Consider the following 23,233-nt stretch of genomic DNA (forward strand, 5'->3'; position numbering starts at 1 on the left):
CGAGTAGCTGGGATTATAGGTGTGAGCCACCACACCTGGCTAATTGTTGTATTTTTAGTAGAGATGGGTTCTCACCATGTCGGCCAGGCTGGACTCAAACTCCTGACCTCAAGTGATCCACCCGCCTCAGCCTCCCAAAGTTCTGGGATTACAGGCATGAGCCACTGCACCCCACTAGCATAGAAATTTTTAAAACAAACAAACAAAAAAAACTGCTTAAACAAAACAGGGAGGCCAGAAGACGATGGAACAATACCTTTTTTTTTCTTTTTTTTTTTTAAATTATACTTTAAGTTCTAGGGTACTTGTGCAGAACATGCAGGTTTGCTACATATGTACACATGCGCCATGCTGGTGTGCTGCATGAAGAATGAAAGGAGAAGAAGTCACCACAGAATCCTACATCCAGTGGAGACAGCCTTCAGGAATAGAAGCAAAATAAAGACATTCTCAAGTAAAGGAACTAGAAGAGAATTGTCACCAGCAAGGGAAAAGACCCCAGGGGGAAACACAGCACTTCTAGAATGAAGAAAGAGAAACAGAAATAGCGGATGCCTGGGTAAATAGTTTTTAAACTATTTTTTCTTTTAAGTCCTTTAAAATATGTATGACTATTGAAAGCAAAAAATATACCATCATCTTGGCCAGGTGTGGTGGCTCATGCCTGTAATCCCAGCACTTTGGGAGGCTGAGGCGGGCAGATCACTTGAGCTCAGGAGTTCGAGACCAGCCTGGCCAACATGGTGAGACCCCCTCTCTACTAAAATTACAAAAATTAGCTGGGCGTCGTGACGCGTGCCTGTAATCCCAGCTACTCAGGAGGCTGAGGCAGGAGAATCGCTTGAACCCGGGAGGCAGAGGTTGCAGTGAGCCGAGAGTGTGCCATTGCACTCCAGCCTGGGTGACAGAGCAAGACTCTGTCTAAAAAAAAATACACACACACACACAGACACACACACACACAGACACACACACACACACACACACACACACACCCCATCATCTGGTGAGATTTTTAATGTTTGCAGACATGATACATGACAACTCACAGGCCGGGTCTAAGTGCTTCCAGCGCTTCCACACTTCACTCGAAGTCACAAAGCAGGATCTGCAGAAACTGTGAAAGGCTAGGTTTAGTATATTGTAATCTCTAAGCAATCACTTAGAAAAGATATACAGTAAAATAAAACTGAAAAGAGATTTAGCCAAAAAAGACAACAGATACATTAAAATGGAAAATGGTAAAATATTAAAATAAGAAAAGGGAGCAGAAGGGACAATCAAAAGCAACCGTAAGGCCAGACCTCAATGTTACAGTTCACAACAATAGCACATATGCATCATAACCATCCCAGGACAGACCACAGTCGCGTATCAAGAGCGGCAGGACATAAGCCACCAGGAGCAGGAGGAAGGCAGAGAAGCCATGGTGAAGACATGAAGAGACAGCCACCTTCACCCCTAACCCTGTACCTGTGGGGTCAAGCATGACATCTGAGCCTCTGTCCCTGGACTAGGGTAACAAGGGGATCTCTGGGCCCAGGAAGGCTGGGGGCGGGGGCAGGGGCTGTGAGGAGCTGAGGGGCCTGCAGGCCACGCTGCCCAGGCACCCCATCTGGCACCTCTAGGTGGGTTCCCTCTCACTCCCGGTCAGGGAGCAGCATCTGACAAAACACTCTGCTGCAGGCCTCGGTCTCCCCCTCTGCTGAACGTCAGGCGGGTGCTGTCTGGGGCCTCCAGATGCTCCAAGGGGAAGACGTGGCGCTGGAAGGCTCTGGGCGGTGGAGGGCTGTACAGGAGGGGCCATGGGCCTCCTGGAACTCCCCTGGGAATGCTAGAAGGGGGCAGAGACAGCTCAGATGAAGCCCTGAGAGATTCCAATGGCATCCCAGGCCCCTCTCCCATCTCTCTCCCTCCCCCATCATCACTGCCTCTGAGGCCAGGGTACCCCAGGCTCTCCAACCCCACATATGGAGGCGGGCAGGCTCAGCTTCTGTCCAGCACCAGAGCAGTTGGAGAATGAAGTGGAACCCAAACGTGGCTCCGTCCCCCAGGGAGACAAACCTGCAGACACCCTCCTGAGACTGGGACAGGGGGACGGGGAAGCCTGGCCCAGACAGAAGCACGAATTGGTGGCGTGGGCCTGGTGTTGAGAACAGGGTCCAACGTCACAACCCCGCTCGGGAGGCCAGCGTCCGGGGCCTCTGCCAGCTCTGTCCCAGACGGAATTTGTTCTCACTCTGGACACCCCCAGGGGACCCCTGTGCTCACAGGCAGATCCAGGGGGCAGGAGGGGGGCCTTCCCATGCCAAGTGCAGTTGGATGATGAATGACACCCCCAAAAGATTTGTCCAGGTCCTAACCCGAGGAACTGGAGAATGGGACCTGATTTAGAAAAGGGGTCTTTGCAGATAGATGGGATTAAGTTAAGGATTTTGAGATGAAAGCCTCCTGGATGAGGGTGGACTTGAGATCCAAGGACACGTTCTTAGAAGAGAAGGGGGAAAGGTGCAGAGACACAGTCACGTGAGACGGAGGCAGAGAACTGGAGCGATGCGGACGCAAGCCAAGGACTGCCTGGGCCACCGGAAGCTAGGAGCGGCAGGAAGGGTTTTCTCCTGGAGCCTTCAGCAGGAGGTGGCCCTGCCGACACCTTGATTTTGAAGTCTGGCCCCAGGACTCTGAGAGAGTCCATTTCTGCTGCATGAGGCCCCCCGCATGCAGTATCCTGTCATGGCAGCCCCTGCCTCATGCGGCCTGGATCTCATGAGGGGTCCACTCCCCTCGTCTCCCCGGTGGGACGCGGCACCTTCATGCTGCCCTCTAAGGACAAGTGCATGAGAGGCCAGCCTCCCCCACCAGCAGGACAGAATGCACGAGGCCTTTACCAGGCCACACTGGCGCCTGGCGTGGCTAGGACAGCAGTGCTGCTGCCCCGCTGTGGGGCCGAAAGAAGCCAGGGATGAGGGTGCGGGCGCATCTGTGGGTCCCGGAGGCTCCAGACCCCCAGGCCAACTGCACAGCCTGCAGGCAGCACTGCCTGGCATGCCCTGTCATCCCTCTGTCCGTACATCTAACCACTTTCTCTCTGGGGCCGCCCCGCCCAGAGTCCCTTTCCTGCCGGAGGCTGGGGCTTTCCTGGCAGCTACTCACCACTCTCCCGGTGTTTGTTCATCGAGGTTTCCCGCTGCTGACGGTTGTTTTGACTTGCTCAGAGTTGTCATGCACCTTTGCCCTGGCTATGTAAGGAGAAGGAGCCTTTATGCAATCCAGGAAGCCCGCGTCAGGCCCAGGAGGTGCGCCAGCTCTCTAGGATGCTGGCCAAGGTCCCCCGCACTTGGCCGGATCCAGGCAGGGAGTGACGGACCTGCTGGCATCCTCCTGACCCCGGTTTCCAGCTCTCCCCTCCCCCTGTCGACAACCCAGGGTCAGAGGACAGGCAGCCACCTGGCCAAGGGGCAGGCCCCCTTGTGCCCTGGATGGTGACGGCCTCTGGGGCCAGAAAGAACAAGGTGGTGAGGGGACCATGGAAGACGGCCTGGACTTTAGTGAGGGTGGATGGCTTGCTGGACGGGTTCCTCAGGGGCAGAGGCTGGGACAGGATTCAGGGTTACATGGCATGTGACCCCTGGCCACCCCAGGAGAAGAGAGGGAAGGAGCAGGGGTCAGGACAAAGGGGAAGGTGCCCCCTGGGGGACTCAGGGGGCAGGCACCCATGGGGGACTGGGGAGGCTGCAGAGACACCTGCAGAGTTGCCCCCGCCGGCAGGAGACACTTGGCTACTTATCCCCCACCTGCCGTCAGTCGCTGTCAAGGGGCTCCCAGGGACCCTGACTGCCCAGCATGTCTGGCCTGGCTGGAGGGAGTCCCCAGGTAGCGCTGAGCCATCGTACAGGCTGGAGGGACAGAGGCTGTTACTAGCGCCCAGGCTTGGGGCCATGCCGCAGCAGCCTGGTAGAGGCAGAGAGAGAGAGACACCGGGCTTCCCCATGGCAGAGCCGGCCACTAGCTGAGCCTGGCTGAGAGGCGGTAAGGGGGCTGGGCCTGGCCCTGGAGCGAGCTCTACAAGGGGGTCTGGGGCTCACAGACGGGCCAGCACCATGCCTCCAAGAGTCAGAGAAGTGAGGCATCAGACAGGCTGTGGCCCAGTCCCACAGAAGAGGTGCCGTCTTGAGCCTCCAGTGTGCTCTGCACGGCCTGGAGGCCCGGACACGTTTTGGGTGGAGGGTGGGGGTCTCAGCCTGGGCCAGGCTCCCCATCTCACCCCTAAGAGTGGCATCGGCCCAGGGTCCGGCCAGGCCCTACTGATGTGTTCTCAGGGGCCAGGACGTCAGTGCAACAGGGCAGCCGCTTGCGACAGGACCCGGCCGACTGTCCCCGTCCCCAGAGCACTTTTGGCTGCATCTGGGAGCCGCATCCCCTGTTTGTTCTCTGGAACCAGGAAGCCAGGGCTTTCCACTTCCTGGCTGCTGCAGAGGCCATGCTCTTTTTACTCTCCAAATAGGAAGGCTCCTGCAAGCCTCCTGCCAAGTGAGTGTGGAGAGCTGATCTCACTGTGGCTGAGGTTAATGGACAGGAAGTGCCATTACCTAAATGGGCCGATAAGCTGATGAGAAGCCCGAGAAGAAAGCCTTTCCAGGCCTTGACCCAGAGAGCCGGCAGGAAAGCGGCAGGCGTCGCGGCCCCAGCAGGGAAGACCAGCTCCTGAGCTCGAGCCCCAGCTCCATCTGCAGCCTGGCCTCACCGCAGTGCCCTCGGACCCCTGCTCACCCTTCTCTGGCCTCCTCTGGCCTCCTCAGGGCTCCTGCACACACACCTGTGGGTCTACAAGGGGCAAAAAAGATCCCGGAACATCGGAGCAAGAGCCCCCCACCCGACCCCGTGTGCAAGCCCCCATTTACGTGTTGCACTCCCAGGGGCCCCTGAAGCCCTCCCTCTCGGCCTCGAAATTCCCATTGCAGACATGGTCCAGCAAGGCCAGCTGTCTGGCTTTCCGGCCAACGATCAAAAACAGCAAGTCGGAATGATGATGGGCTGATGGACGCGGGCCACCGACAACCAGGTGACCACTGAGAGCAAGGAAGAAGCCACACAAATGCAAGGCCCCCAAAGTGGGAAACCCCGTGGCAGGGGCCAGGGGCACCTAAATAACAGACGTCCCACGGTGTCACCTGGGCCCGGTACAGGATGGCGGCTAGCAAGGCCGTGTCACCAGGAGGCTGAGTCACGGGGAGCCTGCGTCACCGGGAGGCTGCGCCACTGGGAGGCTGCGCAGACTGTTGAAGGGGGCACAGGAACGTGGAATTGGTGTTGGACCAAATGAAACTGCCAACACCTGCCCTCAAAACTGGGGAGTTCCCAGTGGCTGAACCGAGGATTTCCACAATGGGGGGCACTGTTCTAAAAAGAGAAGGTTGAGGGCCTAGACCGTTGAGATGTAATCATTCATCAAAACCTTTTCCATGGAATTCTGCAGCTGGCCTGGGAAGGCTGTGCACGGTGACCACACGGTGCTGCGGTGAAGTCTAAGGGACTGTTCAACGTAGCACCTACATTTGGGGAATTACAGATGCCACAGCCTGCAGGGAGGCACCCACAACTGTCTCCCCCAAGGTAAAGACGACTGTCCTTCACTTACAACACACCGGGTTCCTGCACAGCGATGGCCTGGAGCATCCAGAGAAGGGTCCCTGCTCTCAGAGCCGGCCAGGCGGGCTGTGTACACAGCCACGGAAAGCACCCTTGGGGGAGGGTGTTGCTGTGATTTCTGCACCCCCACTTCCTCACGTCCTGCAACCTAGCTAGAATCTGCAATCAAAAGCTACCCAGCTTTGGAAGGCTGAGTGGGATCACTTAAGGCCAGGAGTTTGAGTCCAGCCTGGGCAACATAGCAAGTTCCCGTCTCTAAAAAAAAAAAAAAAAATTAGGCAGGCGTGGTGGTGTGTCCCTGTGGTCCCAGCTCCTCAGGAGGCTGAGGTGGGAGGATCACTTGAGCCCTGGAGTTCAAGGTTGCAGTGAGCCATGATCGCACCACTGAAGGTCAGCCTGGGCAACAGAGTAAGACTCTATCCCAAACGGAATTTGTTCTCACTCTGGACACCCCCAGGGGCACCCTGTGTTCACAGGCAGATCCGGGGGGCGGGAGGGGGACCTTGCCATGCCTGTCTCAAAAAAAAAAAAAGCCATCAAGGATGCTTTGGGTGTCGGCCGCCGCAGGCCCCCCTCTCTCTGCATCTAGCCACATCACTTGGCCCTCAGAATGGAGCAGGAATGCGAGTTCCAGGCCCAAGAGCCACAGGATGGCGGGAGCTCTCACAAAATGAGCGTGGTCTTGCTAGCGGGGCACAGGCTGTCTCCAGTGGACAGGCCACTCCCACACAGGCATGGAAGTGCAGGACGCGCTCTTCCCGTGGCCCAAGGCCCCTTGTTTCTGGAAGGATGGGTGAAAGCAGACACTACCTGTGCCAACTGGAAAGCTCTCACAACGAGATGAAACACCCGCAGGGCCGTGCCCTGCCTGCAGCAGCTCTGGCCTTGCTGTGCGTTTTCAGGGGACCTTGTGCTGCGGGTGCAACTGTTAGGGTGACCGAGGGAGGGAGGGACATGGGCAGATGGGCAGCCAGGGCACCCTCGGGAGAGGCGTGTGGCTCCGAACTGCCAACGCAGCAGCAGGAACAGGCTCCAAAGGACCCTCAGGAGCGATGACATAAAGACCCTCCCCCACTGCAGGCACTGCCAAACATTCTGGGTGAGCTCCAGCCCAACCCTCCCACTGTTTGGATGGGGACCCCTGAGGCCCAGGAGTCTCCACGGGGACCAGGGGAGCCAGGCTTCATGCCTGGCCACAGCCCTTGCTGGGTAGGGGAGGTGGGTCTGACTTCCAGGGGAGCATGGTGGGGGCAGCAGGGCCTGCTCGTGGGTCCCTGCCAGGGCCAGAGCGGGGCCACTGGGTGGTGGCGTGGTTCCTAGCTCAGGCCCAGCAGCCGAGGCCTCAACACAGCCCAGAATCTCCTGCAGGCCTAATTTCTGGAGTCTAGCCAGGCACGGTGGCTCACGTCTGTAATCCCAGCACTTTGGGAGGCCGAGGCAGGTGGATCACAAGGTCAGGAGTTCGAGACCAGCCTGACCAACATGGTGAAACCCCATCTCTACTAAAAATATAAAAATTAGCCGGGCGTGGTGGTGGGTGCCTGTAATCCCAGCTACTTAGGAGGCTAAGGCAGGAGAATCGCTTGAATCCAGGAGGTGGAGGCTGTAGTGAGCCAAGACTGCACCATTGCACTCCAGCCTGGGTGACAGAGAGAGACTCTGTCTCAAAATAAATAAATAAGTAAATTTATTTATTTATGGAGTCTTCATCTTACAAAGACGCAGGGGCCGGAGCTGCCCCTCACAAAAGGCAAGAATGGGCTGCGTGTCAGAGTCAGGCCCAGACCAGGGACAGCAAAGCCACTGGCAGACAGGCGAGGATGAGGACAAGGCCCTGCTGCCGGACACAGTGTGTTGTCTGCACTGAAGGGGGGCCAACGAGTGCGCAGATGGCAGCCCAGACAGGGAGGAGCCCCTAGCACAGGCCTCTCCTGGGCTCCAGGCACTTCCAGAAGAGGAACAGTTAGGAGAAGGCAGGTAAAGGGGTGGGGCCAGGGCCAGGAGGGGCAGGGTGCCTGCTGTGGCTCTGAAGTTACTGCAGATGCCCTCAGGGGCACAGCGGGGTGACTCCACCTTCCACAGTGACTCTGCAAGATGGACGCCCCTGCCCTATTTCTCAGGCGGGAAATGGGTTCCAGCAGTATCCAGACCACACCCTTGGAAGGGCAGAACCAGGAGCCCCCGTGCCGGGGGGCTTCATAGCCACGGCCTCTCACTGCCCTACCAGCAGGGTCACTGCCCCATCACCAGGAGCCTCTCAAGGGGTGTCCCCACGCACACAGCAGAAAATCCCAAGGACTGGCAACTGCTTGCGCCTCCCGAAGTCCTGGGATTACAGGCGTGAGCCACCACGTCCGGCCCTGCCAGGGCTTTCGGTTGCCGTGTGTGCACATGTCTCTGTGTGTGCACATGCATGCACACGTGTTAAATCTCAGGCCGGGCATGGTGGCTCACACCTGTAATCCCAGCACTTTGGGAGGCCAAGGTTGGCGGATCACTTGAGGCCAAGAGTTCGAGACCATCTGACCAACATGGCGAAACCCCATCTCTACTGAAAATATGAAAATCAGCTGGGCATGGTGGCACGCACCTGTAGTAGTCCCAGATACTCAGGAGACTGAGGCACAAGAATTGCTTAAACCTGGGAGGTGGAGGTTGCAGTGAGCGGAAATGGTGCCACTGCACTCCAGCCTGGGCAACAGGGCGAGACTTTGCTTAAAAAAAAAAAAGAAAGAAATTGTCATCTCTGTCTCTCTGTTTTGCATTCTGGTCAAATTCCGTATTTCTCTCTTCTACTTCACTAATTCTCTTTTCAACTGTGTACTTCATCCTATCCCATCTTCTGAGCCTTTTGTCTCGGTGACTGTATTTTTCATTTCCAGGATGTGCCATTTTCATAACTATCTGTTCTTGTCTTGAATCTGCCATTCGGTTTTTGTAATGTATTTACTTTAATGGCTGTGGTCCTTTTTCTTATCTCTTTGGTAGATTAAGTCTTTATTAGATTCCTCCATAAACTTTACTCCATCTGGAATGAATTCATGTTCTGGGTATGAATTTTGTTGGTTGTTTCTTTTTTAATTTCAATGAAATTAGGATAACGTAAAATTAGCCATTTAAAAGTGTGCAATTTAGTGGCATTTAATACACTCAGGATGTTGTGTACCCATAACTGTTTCTTAACATGCAAAATCCCGTGCTTCTGAATTGGGGCTTGCAGACTCATTTTTAAAAGTTTAGTCATTGGATCAGGATATGGGAAATCAATTCTCTGAAAGTCAGTTCACAAAATGACCTTGATTGGTCAGTTTGCTGAAAATCAATTCTCTAAACGATCCATTTTCCAAGACTTCAGACAGAAACTTTAAACCTTGTCTGGGCAGTTGGCCGCAGCCATTTGGCAACACAGGCAGGAGCAGGGGCTGAAAATTCCAGCAAAATACGTGAGCCAGGGTTAAGGGCACATTCAGAAGAAAAGACATTCAGTCGAGCTGGACCAATGCATATCAGGAAAAGTGGCCGCCATAAAACAGCGAGAAGCCTTTGGGGGCCATTTTTTTACTCACTAACTAGATCACTCTGTGAAGTCGGCTCAGGTCCACCCAGGTCTAGGCAAACAGAGTTGTAGCAAATTGATCTAATTCTGAAGACAAAGTGGCAAGTAGACATCGAGGGCACGGTGGAGTCCTGGCTTTCCACCAAATTCTGCTAGCTGTGTGACCTCAGGCAAGTCGCTGAGCCTCTCTGTGCCTCAGTTTGCCCCTCAGGGTTCCTGTAAGGATTAAATGAGGTCGCCTAGGTGTTGGCGGAGGTTAGTAACACTCCCGGTGGGAGAGCTCTCCAGGCTGTCCAGGGCCTGCACCATCAGCCCTCAGGGCCCTTCCTGCTCCCCTCACAAGCTGATGCAACTCTGGGCCCTGGGTTTCAGGAGAAAATGACCTCTGTAGAAGCTCCCCCTGCCCAGCCCTGGGGAGGAGGCAAGCCAGGGGAGCTCTCGCGAAAGCCCCCAGGAGCACAGCTCTCCTCCCTTCCTTCTCCCTGATCGGTGGACCTATGCAGGGACATGACAGCAGCGTGTCACCCACCCTGGCCACCACTCCCTCCTGGCAGCCCCAGACTGACAGTCTCTGCCTTTCCTTCTTTCTAGTGGCAGCGTCTCTAAAGCAGCTTCTCTTTCGCCTGTTTCCGACCTGACCCCATCACCGGCTGCCCGAGGCCACCCTGCAATCAGCCATATAGGCATTCCCAAAGCCCAGTGAACCCCTGATAGTACGGTGTCCGTCAGGAATGAGGTGGGCACTGGAAATCCATGCATGATAGGAACCAGAACAGGGTTGGCCCTTCACCCTCCCCACCTTCTGGCCCCCAGACTGGTAGCTTGCCCCTGGGGCCTCCTCTGGGCTAGGGTCTGCCCACCAATGCTTGCTCCTGTGACAGGCAACAGCAACTCCAGATGTCCCATCACAGCTGCCCACCGGACACAGATATGGGGACACCAAGGGCGCAGGGGGCAAAGTCAGCTGCGTTGTGCGCAGCTGCTGCTGCCACACAACAGCACCAGAAGAGCTCCCGCCGGGTGTGCTCACACCACACACTCTCACTGCACACATGCTGGGTTGGTGCCCCGTCCGCTGAAGGGACATGCCACCGAGCATGCTGGGTGCCACCGAGCTGCTGGCATGTTCGGTGCCTGCTGGCTGAACCTCGGAGTTGCGTGGCAGTGGCTTTGCTTCATCACTGTCTGGTTCACCGTGCTCTAAGTTCGGGAGCCCTGCGAGCAGTGATGCGTGGCCACGTCTACAGCCTCACTGGCCTGTCACGTTCCCAGGTCAGGCTCTCAGCTCCAGTGGGAATCTCCCATTCCCCTACTGTCTTAGTCCATTCTGGCTGCTATAGCAAAATCCCATAGGCGGGCAGCTTCTCAGCAGCAGAAACCTATTTCTCACAGTCCTGCAGGCTGGAAGTCCCAGACCAGGTGCCCGCGTGGCCGGGCTCTGGCGAGGGCCCACCTGCGGCTTGCAGATGGGCGTCTTCTCACTGTGTCCTCACACGTGGAAGGAGCAAGGGATCTCTCCTTCCTAAGGGCACTAATCCCAGCATGAGGGCTCTGTCCTTCAGGCCTAATCACCTCCCAAAGGCCCCACCTCCTAATGCCACTGCCTTGGGGGTGAGGATTTCCACCTGAGTTTTGGGGGAACATGAGCGTCCAGCCCTCAGCAGCTGTTACTGTGACCCGCAAACCTGCCGCCCCCCTGCTCTTGCCCAGCGATCCACAGGCACCCCAGCCCTTCCCATAGCAGGGACAGGAAAGGATTCAGATCCCACGAGGAAAGCCCAGTTCACACATCCAGCTCAGCCCTGCATGTCCCACGTCCTGCTGGGAGCCAGTGGTGTTCATCATAACTCAGCCCCAAGGCAGCCAGCAGCACAGGTGCCACCAACATACAGGGAAATCTGCATCACTTGGTGCCTGTCTGGTGTTCAGTTTCTAGGTGGCTGGTTCTACCCCTGCCATGCACGGGTTCCCACCCCCGCAGCTGCCTCTTCTATCCCCATCATCAGGGGTGGCCAGGCCCCCCCTCCCCTTCTTGGTGGAGCCAGCACTTCCTGCAGGTTCTGGACAACTGGCTGAGACTGGCCTGGGTGCTCAGGGTGCCAGGCCTGCTCAGGCCATGCCACACCCAGGCTGGGAGCTGCAGCCGCCACAACAGCACCTCCCAGCTGCCCTCTGCTGCTGCAGCCAACATCACAATGTCATGTCACAGCAGGTGACACAAACCCCACACAGGCACAGTCCACGCAGCCCCAGTCCCATCTCATCTCTCCTTCTCTGTCCCTGCTCCCAGCCTATTCAGCCTGAAAACCCACCCCCTCCCTGGCAGAGTCAGCTGGCCCCGGGCCCACTAGGGGGACCAGCACTGATGCTGCACACTGCCAAGTCACCCAGCAGACATGAGGGCAGGAGAGCAGGCTGGGCAGGACCACCCACTGACCTGTCCCCCTGCCTCCTGGGGCTTCCACGTCCCCACCTATGCATGGGGTCTGCGGGGGCCGCACCCACAGGCTCGCTGTGAGCAGGAGTGAGCTCCATGCGTGGTAAGGGGTCTCCACATGTTCCTGTTATTGCGGATACAGTGACAGGCCCTGAATTTCAAGCACTCCCTTTGTGACCCAAAGGAAAAATGTTACCTTTTCAGCCTAATGGTGATTATGGGATGAATAACCCACCTATTGGCTGATTTTTAACTTAAAAAAATCTTTTCGAGACAGGCTCTCACTCTGTCACCCAGGCTGGAGCGCAGTGGCACAATCCTGGCTCACTGCAACTTCAAACTCCTGGACTCAAGCAGTCTTCCCACCTCAGCCTCTTGAGTAGCTGAAACTGCAGGCATGTGCTACCACACCTGGCCAATTTTTTCTTCATAGAGATAGGGTCTTGCTCTATTGCCCAGGCTGGTCGCAAACTCCTGGCCTCCAATGATCCTCCCATCTCAGTCTCTCAAAGTGCTGGATGACAGGCATGAGCCACAGGGCCCGGCCAATTTTTGACTTTTTATTAGGAAATTGCCAAATATATACCAACGGAAAGCAAAGTATACTAAACACCCTGTACCTGTCAGCCCTGCAGCCCTCATCACAGTGGCTGGTGACCAGTGGCCTCTCATCTGTACCCCATGGCACCCTGAGCCCCGTCCCCACGCGAGCACCACTGGTGTATTTTGAAGTAAATCTCTCCTTGCACCACCAACAGTGCAGCAGAATCTCTAAATGACAGCTCTTTCTAAAAAATAATCACGATCCCATTATCACACCCCAAAATAAGTAATTCCTTCATACCACCAAAGTTCCCAACTGCCTCATCAATGCTTTCGGTAGCCTCTGTCTGTTTGGTTAGTTTATGACAATCAGGGTCCAGGCAAGGTCTGCGTGCTGTGTTTGGCGGCTAGAGCTCATCTACCTTTTTTTTAATCAACAGACAAGATTCCTTCTCTTTTTGCTTTCATTGATTTGTTGAGGACAGGACACCAGGTTGTTGCCGGGTCTCATGGCCTCTGTGTGGCTGGCTGCAGTTCAGCACATTCCCCTCTGTGCCTGGTACACCAGTGCGTAGAACCAGAGGCTGGCCTCATTCAGGCTGGTCCCAGTGGGGCCGTGTGATTCCCAGCATGTCCCATCCGAAGGCGCACGGTGTCTAGTTGTCCCTGTCCTTCTAATTAGATCGATTGGGGTCCATCTATGGCCAGCCTGCCTCACACCGTGAAGGCCCCCGACAGCCTGTCGCCTCCTAATTTCTGCAGCCATTGAGGACCAATGCCCACATCTGAGATTTCACTGGAAGTTGCAAAATGGCAATATTTTAATTCATTCTTCATTTATTAGCTAACTTTTTTTTTTTTTTTTGAGACGGAGTCTCTCTCTGTCGCCCAGGCTGGAGTGCAGTGGTGTGATCTCGGCTCACTGCAAGCTCCACCTCCCGGGTTCACGCCATTCTCCTGCCTCAGCCTCCCGAGTAGCTGGGACTACAGGCACCCGCCACCACGCCCGGCTAATTTTTTGTATTTTGAGTAGAGACGGGCTTTCACTGTGTTAGCCAGAATGGTCTCAATCTCCTGACCTCGTGATCCACCCACCTTGGCCTCCCAAAGTGCTGGGATTACAGGCATGAGCCACCGCGCCCAGCCTATTAGCTAACCGTCTATGAAGAACTTTCCATCATCAACTCTTTGTTTGCCAGGACAAGCAGGATACATACTTGATTCTGTCCCTTTATGAGTTTTCAGAATAAGGTGATCCCCCAACTCTTTCAAGGTGAAGGAGTTATTAATCACCTTTTAAAAAATACCCATGACAGCAAGCAGCGGTGCAGGCCATGCAGCATAAGGCAAGGTGGCCTGGGTGTGCAGAGGCCACAGCCACGGAGGGAGTCCAGGGAGGAAACCGCGCCATGGAGACCTCAATGAAGCCAGGGCCTGAGCCTGGCAGGAAAGGGGACGTCACGTGCCAAGGTCCCGAGGCAGGGGGGACCTGAAGATGGACGTGTGGGACAGGTTACCTGGCACAGCAAGGGAGGTGGCTGGAGCCTGAGGGACGGCCACACGGGCAGAGAAGACACTCGGGGCTCTCGTCTTGGCTCCCACTCTGCCTGCGCTGGAGCTGCAGCTGCTGCCCGGGGCACGGAGAATTCGAGGGAGAGGCTTTCCAGGCAAGTCCAGGGGAGTGAGAGACACAGAAGTTAAGGGTCCCTTGAATGGTGATTAACATGACAGCCATGCAACCTGAACAGAGAAGAGGGAAGGGAGGGCCAGGACAACAGCACCCCAGGGCCATGGGAAACCAGCAGGCGTTGTGGCTGAGCTGGGGAGAACAAACACCGTGAAGGGGCCACTGAGGGGCCCAGCCAAGGCAGCCAGGCTGGCTGGACAGTTCGGGAGGGCCTCATGGGCAGCTCTGAGGCAGGGGCGATGCGTGGTGGCAGCTTTGTGGTCCCTGAGGGGCAGTGCCATCTCCCCAAGGCTGCGAGCCAGGGCTTCCCTGTGCCCCCCACTGTTGCCCCTTCTGTGCCCCTAGCCCTTCTGATGAGTCAGCTGGTGCCAGGTAGGAGGGGGGATAATTTACAACCAACATTTGCATTTTAACAGGAACGTCCTTGAGACAATTTCCTAAAGCAAAAGAGCGACTGTGGTGTTATCAGTAGCCACCATGTAGGCGTCACCTCCTTAGTCCAACTGCCAGCCCCTGAGCCACTGTTTTCCCCTTTCGTGGAAGAGGAAACCGAGGCTGAAGGTTGAGCAGCATGCCCAAGATTCCACGCGAGGGCAGCCGGAGCCCAGCCACCCTCCTCCAGTGGCTGCCACACCCTGGGGGACCTCACCAATCCCTGCCACTACCCCTACCCACTGCAGCCTAGCCCTTGGGTGGCAAGAGAAGGCAGGGTCAGCAGCATAGCTGGATAAACCGACCATCAGCAGAGACCCTGGGACCCCTCAGCCATCGCCTGAGGGAGGCTCCTCCGGATGGGACCAGCTGGCCTAGTGGCTCTGGCCAGGGCTGCAGGGAACAGGATGCTCCCTCTCAGAAGCCGACTCAGCTCTGCCATGCGGCTCAGCTCTGCCACGTGGCTCAGCTCTGCCATGTGACTCAGCTCTGCTACGTGGCTCAGCTCTGCCACAGGGCACAGGATGGAATGCCCCAAGATGCCACAATGCTCCTCCTGGTCCTCCAGTTACGCAGCCTCCCCTTGGATGTTTCTAACAGTATACGTGTGCTTGTTTCTGGGGCTCCCCCGAGTGGGAGCCTGGGAAGGACCGGCCGTGCACAGGGTCCTCGGTCTCTGCCCCAGCCGGTGGTAAAGTGTGGCTGCGGCTGTGCTACCACCTCCAGGTGAGGGGCCAGCCACAGGTGGTCTTTTGTGTGATGGGCTGTCTAGGGAGGCCCTGCTGCCCATGGGTGCCATCAATTTGCAGTGCAGGGGCCCATATGACCCTGGAGGAAGGACGTCCTGTGAGCCTTGAGCCTGTGCAGCAGCCCAGATCAGAACCACACACTGGAAACCCCCTTCAGCTAAGGTGGTCTCTCCCCCAACACAATCCCCCTGACCAAGACTTCCTGACGTCCTGAGGGTGCGTCTGCCTTCCAAGGCGAACATCTCACACCAACTCTGCAGCCAGCAAGTTTGCGTTAGAAGCTGGAAGCCTGCTGTTGGGGGAGCAGACCAGGACTCCTCACACCCCAAGAGTGGCTGCTAGACACTCCCTAGCATGCCCCGTGCCTGTCTGACCCCATGAAGCCTGACCCTGATCGCCGAGTGTGGCTGACTTTCTGAGCCCCTAAGGAAAAACTCCAGAGTGACCCTTAAACTTTGTAAAGGGCAAAGAGGCCTGTGGGCGGAGACGGGGGAGGGGTTTCTGCTGGGTCCTGCCTGAACAGGTCTGAGGCCGAAGGATCCCTAGGGCCGTCCTGGGTCAGAGTGAGGGGGGGCACACAAGCCCTCAGGACCCACCAGGCGAGTCCAGGGAAGGCCCATGAAGGTGGCCACCGTGAGCCTTGTGGTCCACAGGGCCAGGCTGGCACATGCTGTGTTCTCACCCAGAAAGGCCGTTCCAGCTCCTTCTGGACTCCTCCTCCCCCTCCCCAGTGTTCTCTGTCTCTCTGCCCACCCCGCTCTCTGTCTCCCTCACACACAGAGTACAGAATTGTGGGGAGATGACTCTGTATTTCCTCATCGTGCATTTATCACAGTGACTCACCCATCTGTGGCTGCTGGGTGACTGGCAGGGTTTGCGTTGAGCTTCCGAGTGAGGTTGATTCGGAAGAGGAAGGCATGACTGCCTGGCTATTAGCAGAATGTCCGGCGTGGGCAGTGCCACCCAGCTGTCGACACTGACACCCAGGCTACCCTGACAGGTGGCCACAGGGGGATGTGTGTGTACGCAGAGTTTCTCAGGACTCAACCTTCTTAAAAAGGAGGTTTGCAGTGAAGAGCACAGGGGTACCCATCGGGAGAGGACGGAAATGCTTCCATCAACCCACTGGGTTTGGGGAACAAAGCAGAAGTGTGTTAGGGCAGGTGTCAGACCACCTGCGTACCCTGGGCTGCTGGAGGCCTGGCCTCTTGCACGAGCCTCTATCCACACAGATTCACGGCAGGATCTGCCCCCGACAAAGGACTTCACCTGGACCGAGCTCCTGGGCCCCAAGCAGCTGACATTTGATTCTCGCAACAACTGTGCAGTAAGTGTGGTTACAGCCCCCACTCCGTGCCCAGAAAGTTCCACCATCTGACCAGGCAGGCGCAGAGACCCATGGCGGGGCAGGGCAGGGCAGAACCCCCCGCCCGTGGACATCTCCCGCCCCAGCTTCCCTTTGCGGGCCGCCGCAGCACTCCTGGGTTCTCCCCCTCCGCGGGGCGCCACAGCACTCCTGGGTTCTCCCTCCAAAGGGGAAGAATGATAGAGAAGGCAAGAATGTGCATGTGCCCGTGGCTGGCAACTGCTTGTGAGAAGGAGACCAAAGTCATCGGCTCACATCAGGACTTCCACCTGGCCTCTCCCGGAGGCCACCTTGCTTGGACAAACTCAAGTTTCCAACTGAACTAGGAGAAGAGCAGATGCTTGCTTGAAAGAGGGATCTGTCCCAGGCAGACTGGCCCACATTTCAGTGGCAGGGCAGCAGCCCTTCCTGAGACTCTCTCAGAAATGATTTTTCGACTAGGATGTGGAGAAGACACACAGAAAGAGAGGTCTTTCCGAAGCAGTGAAATTTTACAACAATTCAAAGCTGCTACCACTTGCTTTGGCTGGGATCCAGCTACTGAAATCCAGAGACATCTATGAAAACGCCCCTAATGTGAACCTGCTGCCCGAACTCCAGCTCACTCCCTTGTCCTGTGGAGCACGGACTCCCAGGAGTGGTACTCTATAGCCCCAGAGAGCACCCAGGCCAGCCAGCTGATTTCACCCATCTCTCTCTCAAACACACGTGCACACACACACACACACGCACACAGCACTCCCCTGCCACACACTATCACTCACACATGCTGACACACAAAGGCATCCAAATTGGAAAAGAAGTAAAATCCTGTTTGTACACCGAAAACTAAAGATTACACACACACACACATCTGCTAAAACTAATAAATGAATTCAGCAAAGTTGCAGCATACAAACTCAACCTGCAAAAATCAAGCTCATTTCTATACACTAACAAATGGCAACCCAAGAACAAATGAAGAAAGCAAGTCCATTTGTAGCATCAAAGTGAATGACACACTTAGAAATTAAACAAGGAGGTGAACGATTTCTACAATAAAAACTACAAAATGTTGCTGAAAGGCATTAAAAAAGACATTAAAAGACATCCCATGTTCATGAATTGGAAAACCTAATATTGAGATGTTAATACTACTCAAAGCAATCTATAGATTCAACGCAATAACTACCTACCTAAATCCAACAGCACTTTTTAAAGAAATTTTAAAATCCATTCTACAATTCATATGGAATTGCAAGGGACTCTGAATAGTCAAGACAATCTTTTTTTTATTTAAAAAACTTTTTTCCATCTTTTTTTAGAGACAGGGCCTTGCTCTGTCACCCAGTCTGAAGTGTAATGGCATTATCATAGCTCGCTGTAGCCTCGATCTTCTGGGCTCAATTGATCCTCCTGCCTCAGCTTCCTGAGTAGCTGGGACTATAGGCATATGCCACCATGCCCAGTTAATTTTTTTTTTTTTTGAGATGGAGTCTCGCTCTGTCGCCCAGGCTGGAGTGCAGTGGTGCGATCTCAGCTCACTGCAACCTCCGCCTCCCAGGCTCAAGCAATTCTCCTACCTGAGCCTCCCAAGTAGCTGGGACTACAGGTGCACACCACCACATCCAGCTAGACGGGGTTTCACCATGTTGGTCAGGATGGTCTTGATCTTTTGACCTCGTGATCTGCCCACCTCTGCCTCCCAAAGTGCTGGGATTACAGGTGTGAGCCACTGTGACTGGCCAATTTTTTTTTAATTGTTTATTGTAGAAACAAGGTCTCTATGTTGCCCAAGCTGCTCTCAAACTCCTGGCCTCAAGCAATGTTCCCACCTCAGCCTCCCAAAGTCCTGGGATGACAGGAGTGAGCCACCACGCCCGGCAATCAAGGCAATCTGGAAAGAAGAATAAAGTTGGAAGACTCACACTTTCATATTTTAAAACTTACTACAAAGCTACAGTAATCAATGGAGTGTGATACAGGCATGAAGACAGACATATGAACCAGTGGAATACAACAGTCCAGAAATAAACCCTGGCATGTATGGCCAGATGATTTTTGATGAGAGTACGAACACCATTTAATGGGGAAAGGACAGTCTTTCCATCAAATAGTGCTGGGAAAATTGGAAATCCAGTTAAATTTTTTTAAAAAGTGAAGTTGGATCTTTACCTTACACCGTATACAAAAATTAACTCAGCCAGGCATGGTGGCTCACACTTGTAATCCTAACACTTTGGGAGGCTGAGGTGGGAGGATCACTTGAGGCCAGGAATTTGAGACCAGCTTGGGCAACATAGTAAGACCCCATCTCTGTCTGTAGTCCTAGGTACTCACCTGAACACATGTGGTCCATCCACAAAATGGGATATTACTCCGTTTTTAAAAGTAGGGAAATTCTGACACATGCTACAACATGGATGAGCCTTAAGGTTTAAGATGGTAACTTTTTTTTTTTTTTTTGAGATGGAGTCTTGTTCTGCCGCCCAGGCTTGAGTGCAGTGGCACAATCTCAGTTCACTGCAACCTCCACCTCCTAGGTTCAAGCGATTCTCCTGCCTCAGCCCCCTAAGTAGCCGGCACTACATGTAGCCATCAACACGCCCAATTAATTTTTTGTATATTTAGTAGAGATGGGGTTTCATCATCTTGCCCAGTCTGGTGTCAAACTCTTGACCTCAAGTCATCCGCCCGCCTTGGCCTCCCAAAGTGCTGGGAATACAGGCATGAGCCACCGCACCCAGCCACAATGGTAAAATTTGTATTGTGTATTTTACAGTAATAAATATGCCAAAGGCTAAAAAAAATAAAGGTACAGTGGCCAGAGGAAGAAGGGCCCAACCTGGAATCGGAGCAGAGCTGTGGGTGGGTGAAGACCCCGTGGTAGGCAATGCATTTTAGCCGATGGGGTGCAGTAGTGTGTGCCGGGCAAAGCGGACAGTTCCAGCTCCCACATCCAGGCTGCAGGGCCTTCATCCACCCAGCTGGGAATGCCTGCTCACTCTGCAAGAATGTGCAGCTGCTACTCACCCCGTCTTGTGACCACCAGCAAATGGTTTGTTGGTGTTAAGCTGTGGCCTCAGCCACCTCAACAGGGCCCTGTCTGGCCATGGAGACGTTCCCCAAGTTCCAGTCATTGTCAGCTGCTGGGACACTCTGCGGTACTGAATCAGCCCACTGGAGTCATCCAAGTGTGAAAAGGTACCTGAATGAGGGCAGCCTGGGGACAGGAGAGCTTTCTGGAACATGGGGCAGGAAGGTAGCCTGGACTTCTGAGACACAGCCACTGGCCCTGGCCCTGGCCCTGGCCCAGCGCACGGGAGCAGCCTAGCCTCCTCCTCCCAACACCCCTGCTCCCAGGCGCCAGGACAAGGGGCCAGAGGAGACCCAGATGGCCCAGATCCAATCCTTCCGTGGTCCCCTGGGTGGGGCCAGTGCAGGGACCTCCCAGAAGCCAGTGCTGTCTCCATCGCCACCCAGACTCAGGCCAGTCTGAGAACCCAGGATTAGGAAGTCATCTCTGACATGATCAGGTTAACACTTTCACGTGGTGGGTTAACATCTGCTGTTATAAACTTCACCGTAAACACACACTGTGCCTTAAGACGTTAGCTATTGAGAATACAACAAATACATAATTTTAAATGTACACACACACACACAAATAGCTGGGTGTGCAAACATTTTTTACACTTTACACAAAAGAACTCGGTGGCTTCTGGGCTGCAAGACGACGCCCTCTGAGTCCTGTTGGGAGCGTGGGGTGTGATCCTGGGACAGAAGCCTTCAGCTGAAGGGGTGGGCAGGATGGAGGCCCTTCCACCAACAGAACCCTGAAAGGGACTTGGGACAAATGGCCAGCCTGCCCGCAGAGGGCCTGGAAGGGCAGGCCGGGAGCAGAGGAGGCTGCTGTCTAAATATGAGGCGCTATTCCTGGCGGCCACATGTTCACATTGCCCACAGAGCCCAGAGGGCAGCTCCGGACACAGCCAGGCCTGGGGGAGGGGCGAGTCTGGTATTATGGGAGAGGGTGGTCAGAATGCCACCAGCCAGGACAGATGCAGGGTGCGGACAGGGGACCAGGCCTCCTCCCACCTGTGACTCTCCCTGTCCTGCCCACCCACCCACGGAACCACAGGAATGTGCTAGGGATTGCAGGGGATGTTGTGCCCACTCTGCAACCTTCCATCCCTGTGCACTGCCCCACCAGCCCCCTCCCCGCACCTGCTGCAGGGGCCCCAGGGGTGCCAGGGCCTGCCCAGGTCCCAGATCCAGACTTTCAAGGTGTGCAAATCACAGGATTTGTCCTAACAAGAGGGAGGGAAGCTTCCAATGTCATCTCCCTGCATTTCTGAGCCACCGAGGACTTCAGAATCACTTAAAGGTAGTGCAATTCACCCCCAAATCACTTACTTTTCCAAAAATTGGGGCCAGCTAGGGGGTGTCTGGGATGCAGCGGAAATCACCTATGGGGAAGTCAGTGCTGTAACAACAGCGCTGGCTTGATCCCTTCCTGCCCCCCACCTGCTCACACACCACACACTCATACCACACACTTATACCACACTCACAGCACACACCACACTTATACCACACACGCTCACACCACACATGCACACTCACACCAAACTCATCACAGCCACATCACACACCATACATGCATACACGCCACACTACATGCACACATATCACACACAGCACACATGTATACCACACGTGATCACACACTTATACCATGCTCACCCCACACACTCCATGCACCATACATGCACACACATCACACATATACCACACACACACCCACACACCACATTCACACCCTACACAGCCCACACACACGCTGACACCACACACACCCCAAACACACCATACATGCGCAGACACCACACAACATACATGCACACACCACACATACCACACACTGCATTCACACTACACACATACACCACACACATACCCTCACACCACACACACGCACACACACTCTACATACCACACATGCACCCCCCACCCCTCACACACACATGCATACCACCTCCCACCACCCTACACACATAACAGGTTATTCATTCTGGGTGACGGGAATATGGGGGTTGCTCTTATTCACTGTACTTTTTGACTTTCCATACTTCTACAAATAGAAATAAAAGAGGAGGGCGGAAGAGGAGGAGCAAATTGGGAGTAAAAGAGCAGGTGCTGGGAGCTTCCCGTGGCTCAGGGGTGGCTTCTGGAACGGGAGAGAGCACGTGACAGCGATGAAGTGGGTCTGCAGAGGAGCCGTGTGCAGGAGCAGAGATGGAAGGGCCAGCGCGCAGGCAGCCTTCGGACTCGGCTGCCCAGCTGGGAGGGCTGTGTCTGCACTGACACGGGTGTCAACAGCAGGGGCGACCTAGAGCGAGTCTGTAAGAAGGAAGGCCGTGACGCCTGCAGGGACCCAGGCCCTCCCAGCCTTAGCACAGCAGCGCTCCTGGCCAAAAACCCAAGTGCCTGCTGCTCACTGTCTCAGAACCCACTTCGAGTACAGAAACGTGTCTGTGCATGCATGTGTCTACACAGGTGTGTTTCTGGGGTGTGAACACAGTGCATGTGTACACACACACGTGTATGTGTGTGCATCTGTGTGCCTGGTTCAGGATGTATGTGCACGGACAGCATATGCACAGGGAACACGCTTGTGCCTGAGTGCGCTGGGGTCAGTGGTGCTGGCCAAGTGAGAATGGGGGTGGGCATGAGGGTGCTGGGCGGGGCCAGGGCAGGAACTCATGGAACTGGAGGCCTGTCTTCCCCCTGATACATTCCAGAGGCAGAAGGGGGTGGACAGAGTCTGGGGGCTACTTCTTCACCCCAGGCGCTGCCCTCTCAGAGGACCCAGTAGAAACCCACACGACACCCAGTCTCTGTCTGAGGGGAGGATGGGGTGGGAGGACCCCCTCTAAGTGCACTGTGACTTTGGGAAACACAGTTGTTCCCCCTTATCCGCGGTTTCGCTTTCCATGGTTAGTGTCCTGAGGTCAACTGCAGTCTGAAAATATTAAGTAAAAAATTCTGGAAATAAACAATTTATAAGTTTTTTCAGTTGCCCGCCATTCTGAGTGGCGTAATGAAATCCCCTGCCGTCCTGCTCTGTCCCAGCCGGGACGTGTAGCATCCTTTATCCAGCATCTCCACAGTGTCTATTTGACCTGCCTGCTAGTCACTCTGTAGCTGTCTTTTTTTTTTTTTTTTTTTTTTTTGAGACGGAGTCTTGCTCTGTACACAGGCTGGAGCACAGTGGCACGATCTCGGCTCACTGCAACCTCTGCCTCCCAGGTTCAAGTGATTCTCCTGCCTCAGCCTCCAGAGCAGCTGGGATTACAGGCGCACGCCACCACACCTAGATAATTTTAGTATTTTTAGTAGAGATGGGGTTTCACTATGTTGGCCAGGCTGGTCTCAAACTCCTGACCTCAAGTAATCTGCCTGCCTCAGCCTCCTAAAGTGCTGGGATTACGGGATTATGGGTGTGAGCCACCGCGCCCAGCTGTAGCTGTCCTGATGATCAGAACAAGTGTTGTGGTATCACAGCACCTGTGTTCAAGTAACCCTCATCCTAGTTAATAACAGCCCCAAATCAGAAGAGCAGTGATGCTGGCTTATTGTTCTAATTGTTCTACTATTAGCTATTGTTGTTAGTCTCTTACTGTGCCTAATTTATAAATTAAACTTTACCACACATACGCATGTAGAGGACAAAACATGGTCTATCTAGGGTTCTGTCTAGGGTTCAATGCTATCTGCGGATTCAGGCATCCACCGGGGATCTTGGAATGCATCCCCTGAGGATAAGGGAGGG

The 23,233-nt window shown here is 54.9% G+C and overlaps 1 long non-coding RNA gene across 2 annotated transcripts in view; it reads right to left on the reverse strand.

The window, feature by feature from the left end:
* LOC129138323 (uncharacterized) overlaps positions 1-22,616 on the reverse strand; it is a 25,933-nt gene extending 3,317 nt beyond the window's left edge. For both annotated transcript variants that reach the window (XR_008541554.1, XR_008541555.1), the window contains exons 1-2: positions 3,154-22,616; positions 1,050-1,834 (exon numbers count right to left, since the gene is read on the reverse strand). This is a non-coding gene — a long non-coding RNA (uncharacterized LOC129138323). The remainder of the gene's footprint in view (positions 1-1,049; positions 1,835-3,153) is intronic.
* Positions 22,617-23,233: the final 617 nt, after the last annotated feature.

The sequence above is a fragment of the Pan troglodytes genome, chromosome 22 (genome assembly GCF_028858775.2).
Source record: "Pan troglodytes isolate AG18354 chromosome 22, NHGRI_mPanTro3-v2.0_pri, whole genome shotgun sequence".
NCBI lineage: Eukaryota > Metazoa > Chordata > Mammalia > Primates > Hominidae > Pan > Pan troglodytes.